Consider the following 9,467-nt stretch of genomic DNA (forward strand, 5'->3'; position numbering starts at 1 on the left):
AAGAACAAAAACATTGCAAGGGGATGGACCAAGGGGATGGACCAAGGGGATGGACCAAGGGGATGGACCAAGGGTTACCCTGCGGCTGTACAGACAATAACTGCACTCCGGGAAAATGCGGCTAGCCATGGGCTTTAGTTATAGGAAAAAGCACATTAATGGAATTTTTAAGACGCTAGTGATAATTGTACATTTAAAGCTAAAATTGTCATTGTGCATATTTTGGATTAAACCACTGTGTCTTTATCCTATAGTATAGGCTGTAAGCTTCCAGTACGCATGGTACAGCAAGACGCCCTAATAAACATCTTTCCAATCAAATAAACTGCACTAGAACTTACTGATGTTTGTGATTTACAGCTTCTATGAATATCAAAGCATTATAGTGGCAAAGCCAGTAATCAGACCACGTCGTGGCAGGAGCACAGGAAGATTCAATTCATACAGACCTGAGAAAATGCAGTTATTCTTTATGGACATGAAAGACGCTCTAAGCTGGCGGTAATAGCCAGATGTACTGTACACAGGGGGGAAGATGCTCTCCCAGGGAATTCTGCACCATGACACTTGAGCATATATGAGACACTAGCAAGCTAATACGCTTACACAGAAAGTACATGAAGTAAACATATCATAAGGTTCGCCAACATGTATTAAGAAACACACACAGGTGCTGTATCGGAGCCCAGCCCTGCGATGTGTAAAGTAAAGTGATAGCAGCCTTCGTAAATACTGTAGCAACTTTCATAGAAACCTACAGTACGGGGGCTTTTATTGCAATAGACAACTGGGGCCTCGACTATCGACGATATCTTTTGTGGTTCACCCCTATTCATGTTAATAATACCGTAGGAACAAAAACAGGTCCACGTTACATGATTTTAGCTGTTTTTATACATTTTTAAAGAAATCTAAAACTAAAACCGAAAACTAAAAACACGACGATGATTTATAACCAAAACCAAAACACGGGGATCTGTGCACATCTCTAGACTAGGGGAGTGCCCAGCATGTGCAGAACAGTGCTCCACCCTACACACCTCCACAGGACACTGCAGCCCGCGGGGGAGAGTGCGTGCCCAAAAAGCGGGACTGTTTGGGGGGTATGCCTATCAGCTTCAAAGAAGGGTCTACAATCGTCCAGTAAAAGCTATAGCACCACCCGCAGTCTGCAGCTAATGGTCTGCCTGGCAGTACATGGTATAATGTACCTATTTCAAATCCTGACATATCTCCTGTTAGAAAAGTTTTCAAAGTTATGGTGTATTGCATTTATTTTCTTTATCCATCCCAAATCATGTTGAAATTGTTGTTGAAAACCTTATTTTATGGAATAAAATATTGAGCTATACTATAGCATCTTTCTAACTCGCCTCTCAAGGAGATGGGCCCAGGATCAAAAATGTGTCTGGAGGCCCATAATTCCTAGAGGAGACCCTGCTTGGAGGATGACTGACCGAATGATTGTTATGTTATCCATGCTGTAAGCAGAACTTTTGCATTGGAGTTTCTAAGCAGTAGTTCCATTCTAGGTGCCGGGTGTTAGAGGAGAGGGCAGGTCACCAGTCCAGGTGCGGAGAGTTGTCTCAGTTTCAGGACAGCAGGGCTGCACTTCCGCTTCAGGTTATCCTTCAGGCCTGGACTTTGGAGTTCGCTAGGACTATATATATTTCTGGGCCACGTGCGGTCACCTACCTAATGCAGGGGAACTTGTCTGGCAGATGGACACATCTGCTAGTGGGATGCAGCTCCTCAAGGAGGCCAGGCTCCAAGGGCCTCCAAGGGCCAGGGAGGGAAGCAACCATAGGCCTGGAGTAACTGAGGTCGAGCAACCTCAGTGGAGAGAGTTGACATTGCCATGTCCAGTCAAGACACTTTCTTATTGTATTTTTATGGTAAAAAATGGTAAATATTTGTAAAAATAATAATATTAATAATAATAGATTTGCCACTTTATGTGCATGAGACTAACACATTTTGTAACAGTATCAGAGACTTATACAAGAAGGTGAGAACGTCATACAAAATGGGTATTGCACAAACCCATAAAGAAGACACCAGCTCCTCTATGTTTGTCTGGTCTCCACCACACCTAACGCTGATTACTGCCACCAAAAAGGCTTCTGCACAAAAACGCCCCTCACCCGCCATATCTTACTGTACATGAGAATTCATTTAATTTTAAACATTAAATTGTGATCATTTGTCGATCGCCCCATAACTTCCACAGAACGTATATCTAAAGTATACATGCGCGGCTGCTCTAAACTCATGAGAAAAGAAAGAAAGTTTATCTTATGACCGACTTTCCTGAGGATGATACCTGTCTGGTAGTAACTATGGGAGGAATCTTGGAACTGGTGTCGGGTTCTATTTTTGCTTAGATTTTCCTTTACATGGTCCATACATTTACTCCATAATTCTATAAAAAATTATACTTGATCAGGTCCCATAAATACAATATAAGATTAACTAGGGTAGACGGTGACATAGAACAGTTGTTTCTGGTGACACTAGTCCATCGTCATTTAGTCCCCGTATTAAGGTCTTAAGGTCATTAAGCTATAGATCATTATGCGTACTATGATCAGTGCGTTTTCTCCTAATGATCCTCTGCATGATCCAGGTGCGTCACTAAATTAAAAAGTTGACAACTGCGAGCTAAATTAGATGCTTCCAGAGCCACAAATACTGCCAATATTCTGCAAAGGCATCCTGAGTGCCGTGTACGCCTGTCGCATTATGTAGGAGGCAAATGGTATGGAATCGGTCTGATTTACCACCGGACCCATGCCCGGCGGTTGGAATCCCGACAGAGGCATCCTGGCAGAGGAGGAAATTCTGATCAAAGGTAAGTTTATACTAACCTATTTCTACCCCCTAACCCTCCCTTAGGGGCCCCTAACCCTAACCTTCCCCCCCAGTGCCTAACCCTAATCCCCCCTCTAAGTGCCTAAACCTAACCCCCCCTTCCCCGCCGCCTAACCCTAAGTCCCCCCCCGGGGGTGCCTAACGCTAACCCCCCCTTCCCCTAGCCTAAACCTAACCTCCTGTGGGGGTGCATAACCCTAAGTCCCCCCGGGAACCCTAAACCTAACCCTCCCCCCCCGCGGCTATCCACGCTCGGTGCCCGACATCCCTTCGATTGGGATGCCGGGTGTCGGGCTCCCGGCGTATGTCTAATGACAGGCGTTGACATATCGACGCCTGTCTTTAGACCCTTGCCGGGATATAACAGTCGGGAAGCCGGCTGTCGGGATTAGGTCCGCTGGCTTCCCGACTGCATACCATATGGTACATCCCACAAAGGCCATCCATTGGGCAATTCAATCAGTAACTAAAGTATTTGACATAATTAAAAATTGAGCCCACATTGCAGCACTTCCACAAATCACATCTAAAAATGAATCTTTGATGCAGCCAAGCGTTTAGCTATGAAAGTACAAACAAACATTTACTTAAAGTAAAACATTTTGGGATATCACAGATTTAATTTCCCGAGTGTCAGTACATAAACCACGAAGAGACTTCTGAAAGAGATTTCAGCCATCATTACCGTACATCAGTAGGATTAGATCATAGAACAGAAAGTCTTTTGGAAATCACTGAATGCAGAATTAAAAATTCACAAATCATGTCTATTACTACAATAAAGTTTCAGCATGTCTCACACAGAGTATGTACTGTACATATTCTACACATACTGTAACTCCTCAAGGATACTGCAATGAGATTGTTAAACCTGTCGCTGCTGGACTGACCTGGTCTTGCTGGGAAGTTTAGCAACTTCAGCTGGTATGAGGTCTATGTATTACACCTTATAAAGAGATGCAGTGGACAGATATAAAATATCAACCAATCAGCTCCTAACTGTAACTTTACAGGGTGTGTTTGAAAAATGACAGTTAGGAGCTGATTGGTTGGTACTTTGTCTCCGTCCGCTTTATCTCTCTCCAAGGCTTTGTACACAGACCCTTACATTTGCAGCAGCAATAATATGCAAATGCTAGTATCGGCCTCCCCCTTGCGTACTAGCATGCAAGCACTTAAGACGCCCCCTTTCTGCATCTTTGGATGCAGTAAACACGCACACGTGAGTGAATTTTTTGCATTCACTTCATGCCACTTCCCAGTCACCACGGTTTTCCCTCGCCCTTTCTGATACTATCAGTTCTGTATCAGCGCATTTGTGTGTACACACAGTGTACCGCATCCGCCTTACGGGTATCCACAATATTTTGCGCGTGCACCGTAACAAATAATCGCTCAACTGCAAAAACTGTAGTTAGCATGCACCAGGCGTGAATCAGACCTTACATGGGCAGATAACCATCACTTAAATCCCCCTGATACAATAGAGAATCAATTATGTATAAAGACATTAATAATAATTCATAACCAAATCCCATGTTACCAAACAAGGCTAGATGCTTCCTAAAACATTACCCACAAACCAACAAAAAGCACACGCAATAATTCACTATTATTTTTAAATCTAACCCTGATATATATCATATTCATATTAGAATATAGCAAATTGGATTTCATGTATAAACTATACTATATTATTACCACATGCTATACATAGTAAAATAACTATATGAGGACACTGAGGAATCCACATTGATTTCAGTCAGCCATTCAACTACTCTATAACAAAATACACATGTACAGTACACGTCAGTTATATATAATACTGTACAATTTGTTTGCCTAATCTAATCACTCAACATGTCCTGGAGCGTTGGAGTTTCAGCTCATGAGTGGTTGGCTGAATGGTAGGACACAGTGCACAACGTTACAATAATGAAAGCTGCTGTCATAATAATGTGGATTACACATGTATAACTGTAATATATCTGTATATTATGTAACCCATTTAATGATTTACCTCCACAAGTGGGGCTTACAGTAAATAGGTGAGGTTCTGGCCCAAGGGGTAGCACCTGGGGGTCTGGTACAGGGTTTAGTGCATAGGGGAGGATTTAGTACAAAGGGTAGTACATACAGAAAAGCCTGATACAAGGGTTTGTCTGGGGTTGTACTAGGGGAAGAACATAGAGGAGGGTCTGATACTAGGGTAGGTCTGGTCTGGACTGTCTGGTACAAGGGGTAAAACATACTGTAGAGGAGGGACTGATACAAGGGGTGGTCTGGTCTTGTACAAGGGGTAGAACATAGAGAAGGGACTGATACAAGGGATAGTCTGGTCTGGTACAAGGAATAGTACATATGGGAGGGTCTGATACTAGAGGTGTTCTGTCCTTGTAGAACATAGAGGATGGACTAATACAAGGGGTGGTCTGGTCTTGTACAAGGGGTAGAACATAGAGAAGGGACTGATACAATGGGGTGGTCTGGTCTGGTTTAAGGGGTAGAACATAGAGGAGGGACTGGTACAAGGGGTGGTCTGGTCTTGTACAAGGGATACAACATAGAGGAGGGTCTGATACAAGGAGTGGTCTGGTCTTGTACAAGGGATAGAACATAGAGGAGGGTCTGATACAAGGAGTGGTCTGGTCTTGTACAAGGGGTAGAACATAGAGAAGGGACTGATACAAGGGATGGTCTGGTACAAGGAATAGTACATATGGGAGGGTCTGATACTAGAGGTGGTCTGTTCTTGTAGAACATAGAGGAGGGACTAATACAAGGGGTGGTCTGGTCTTGTACAAGGGGTAGAACATAGAGAAGGGACTGATACAAGGGGTGGTCTGGTCTTGTACAAGGGGTAGAACATAGAGAAGGGACTGATACAAGGGGTGGTCTGGTACAAGGAATAGTACATATGGGATGGTCTGATACAAGAGGTGGTCTGTTCTTGTAGAACATAGAGGAGGGACTAATACAAGGGGCGGTCTGGTCTTATACAAGGGGTAGAACATAGAGAAGGGACTGATACAAGGGATGGTCTGGTACAAGGAATAGTACATATGGGAGGGTCTGATACTAGAGGTGGTCTGTTCTTGTAGAACATAGAGGAGGGACTAATACAAGGGGTGGTCTGGTCTTGTACAAGGGGTAGAACATAGAGAAGGGACTGATGCAAGGGGTGGTCTGGTCTTGTATAAGGGGTAAAACATAGAGAAGGGACTGATACAAGGGGTAGTCTGGTACAAGGAATAGTACATATGGGAGGGTCTGATACAAGAGGTGGTCTGTTCTTGTAGAACACAGAGGAGGGACTAATACAAGGGGTGGTCTGGTCTTGTACAAGGGGTAGAACATAGAGAAGGAACTGATACAAGGGGTGGTCTGGTCTTGTACAAGGGGTAGAACATAGAGGGACTAAAACAAGGGGTGGTCTGGTCTTGTACAAGGGGTAGAACATAGAGGAGGGACTGGTACAAGGGGTGGACTGGTCTGGTACAAGGGGTAGAACATAGAGGAGGGACTGATACAAGGGGTGGTCTGGTCTTGTACAAGGGGTAGAACATAGAGGAGGGACTGATAAAAGGGGTGATCTGGTCTGGTTTAAGGGGTAGAACATAGAGGAGGGACTGGTACAAGGGGTGGACTGGTCTGGTACAAGGGGTAGAACATAGAGGAGGGACTGATACAATGGGGTGGTTTGGTCTGGTTTAAGGGGTAGAACATAGAGGAGGGACTGGTACAAGGGATGGACTGATCTGGTACAAGGGGTAGAACATAGAGGAGGGACTGATACAATGGGGTGGTCTGGTCTGGTTTAAGGGGTAGAACATAGAGGAGGGACTGGTACAAGGGGTAGAACATAGAGGAGGGACTGATACAATGGGGTGGTCTGGTCTGGTTTAAGGGGTAGAACATAGAGGAGGGACTGGTACAAGGGGTGGACTGGTCTGGTACAAGGGGTAGAACATAGAGGAGGGACTAATACAACGGGGTGGTCTGGTCTGATTTAAGGGGTAGAACATAGAGGAGGGTCTGGTACAAGGGGTGGTCTGGTTTGGTAGAAGGGGTAGAAAATAGAGGAGGGTCTGATACAAGGGGTGGTCTGATCTTGTACAAGTGGTAGAACATACTGTAGAGGAAAGAGTGATACAAGGGTTGGTCTGGTCTTCTACAAGTGGTAGAACATAGGTCAGGACATCCCTAAGCAGCTAGTCATTCCCTCTGCCAAAAGTTTCATCCACTACTCCAACATGACCCAACCAGCAATAACCCAGTGTACACCAAGCTGCAGGATACAGTCATTGCAGCCATAGATGGACGTGCTATATTGTCCTATCAGCAACATAGTTTTTTTTAAAAACATAAATAATAAATATAACTTAAGTAGCAATAATAATAATAACAATAACAATAATAATAACAATAACAATAATAACAACAATAACAATAATAACAACAATAACAATAATAATAATAACAATAATAATAACAATAACAATAATAACAACAACATCAATTACAATAAACTAGCTGCTACTCTCCCAGGCTTCCCACAGGAGCACAGCTGCATTTTTGTTGGACAGTGACTGTGATTAGATCCAGGGGTGAAATGTTACATTCCTGCGAGGAATCTGACGCCGTTGGAGGAAACCTCACATCCCTGACAGCGGCTCCATCGGTGCTGTATCCATAAGCGCAGCACAATAATATGTACTAAGCCAGTTCTCTGCCACTACCGCTGCTGCCGGCTCTGCTCAGCCCAACAAAAGTTACATGAATGTGTCAGTGTTTGTGCAACAGCAAAAAACAAACTCCCAATAAGTGTTACACAAACTTTCCCCGCATCACACACTTCTGCTACAATGTTGCAATGTTACAAGACGGCTCCTGGCAGCTGCTACATACATACATGTGAGAGCCTGTGTGCAGCCTGTGCCATATATACATATATATATATATATATATACTGCATGCATTGCTATCTCCTCCAGCTCCCCTTCCTCAGTGCCATCCACTTACCCCCAGCTCTGCAGAGGAGACGCTGCTGCTGCCACCACCACCACCAGCAGCTCTGTGTGAGATGCCCAGCCTGTGACGTCACGCAGTGCCCCCCCCCCTCTCCCGGGCCCCCCCCCCCCTCCCTGCAGCTCAATCGCTTTCAGACTCCAAGCACCCTTTGCCTGCTGGAGCTCAGAGGGGGCAAGGGGCCACCCCTCTCACCCTTTGATCATGGCTGGGAAGCATGCCAGGGATTACAGCCACACACCCCTTCCAGCATGCTGCTGGCTTCTGGCTGTATAAAAAGCCCCATTTACAAATCCTGGAACAAATGACTGAAATGCAGAAGGGTTTCCTGCAGCCCCGCTGTCCCTCATGCTGAGTGTGGAGTGAAGGGCTCAGGCACAGGGTCCCCTTTCATGCTGCATCTGATGGTCATTTCCAGTTCTGCGGTGCAATGTGCTGTCACTGCTCTCCTGCCTGACATGTATCTAGCATTGCACAGGTGTGTGCCATCCAGACGTCATTTCTGACCGATCCTGGGGAAATGATAATGGCATCTGCAGTAAGTGATCTGCTCTGTGTTAGGATGACACCTGGATATTGGGTCTGTGAAAGTTCTGTCCTAGAGATGTTATATCTTACCTGGGTGATATCTTCCCATTCTGTGACAGTATCAGCATCTCCTGAACAACCTGCAGAACTGTAAGAGCTGTGACAATGGGATCTTACACAGAGGGGTCTCTGTGGCTCTAAGTTCTGTTATAAATCATGTTTCCTTTGCACATGTCTATGGAAGTATTAGTGGATGTGTTTGGGTGGTTTTATGTGGCTCAAGGTCACAGTTGTCTATTGTGAAAAGACAGCAAAGTGCTGCTGTGTCCATATGGAAACTGCTTTGTATACACTACTGTTCTTACAGATGCCTGAACACTCTTATTTTATAATGGACTGCTTTATCATGGTAAATATACCGCCCAGTGTATATATGTATCTGTGAAGAGCTTTTTCCAAGTACCCCTAATGTGTAAAAATGTTTCCCAGTGAATCTTTCTATCATTAAACATGTGACAAAACAATGACACTTCTGATTAGTTTTGAATAACATGCTTTATTTATTCCTTATTTTGGGTTCAATGTAAATGATGGAAGTACCCCTTTTATTTATATGTCATTCCCTTGGGGTGCATATACCACAGCTTGAGAATCACACTGCTATTGCAATACATTTTTTTTTATTAAAAAAAATAAAATAAAATCAGAGGGGGTGATTTAAAGTTGCAAGCAAGCCCATCGTTACATAGAATATACATCTCCGCACTGCCAATGCAAAAATGTGCAAGTGGATGACAGTATTGAGTTTTTGGGCAGTTCCCTGGTCTGCTCCTCCTCACACCTGGTAGGAGGAAAAACATTGGGGGGTGTACACGTGTAGGCTGAGTACAGTAAAGGCGTGTGCGTGGGTATATGATATAATTAGGGGTGGAGGCAGCCACACATGTGCCTGGCACATAGGCAAACGCAGGGGGGGTTTCCGTCTGCCTGGAAAGCCCCCTCCCCAGCCCACACCATGACCACAATAGAAATAGTAATAT

General features: G+C 44.5%; 1 protein-coding gene across 2 annotated transcripts in view; it reads right to left on the minus strand.

Annotated features, from left to right (window-relative positions):
- Window positions 1-7,956, minus strand: part of GULP1 (GULP PTB domain containing engulfment adaptor 1) — a 366,994-nt gene extending 359,038 nt beyond the window's left edge. For both annotated transcript variants that reach the window (XM_088466954.1, XM_088466947.1), the window contains exon 1: window positions 7,894-7,956. The gene's annotated coding sequence lies outside the window, so the exon portion shown is untranslated. The remainder of the gene's footprint in view (window positions 1-7,893) is intronic.
- Between the last annotated feature and the right edge of the window lie 1,511 nt (window positions 7,957-9,467).

This window comes from Taudactylus pleione, unplaced genomic scaffold (genome assembly GCF_031769625.1).
Source record: "Taudactylus pleione unplaced genomic scaffold, aTauple2 ptg000067l, whole genome shotgun sequence".
Classification (NCBI taxonomy): Eukaryota; Metazoa; Chordata; class Amphibia; order Anura; family Myobatrachidae; genus Taudactylus; species Taudactylus pleione.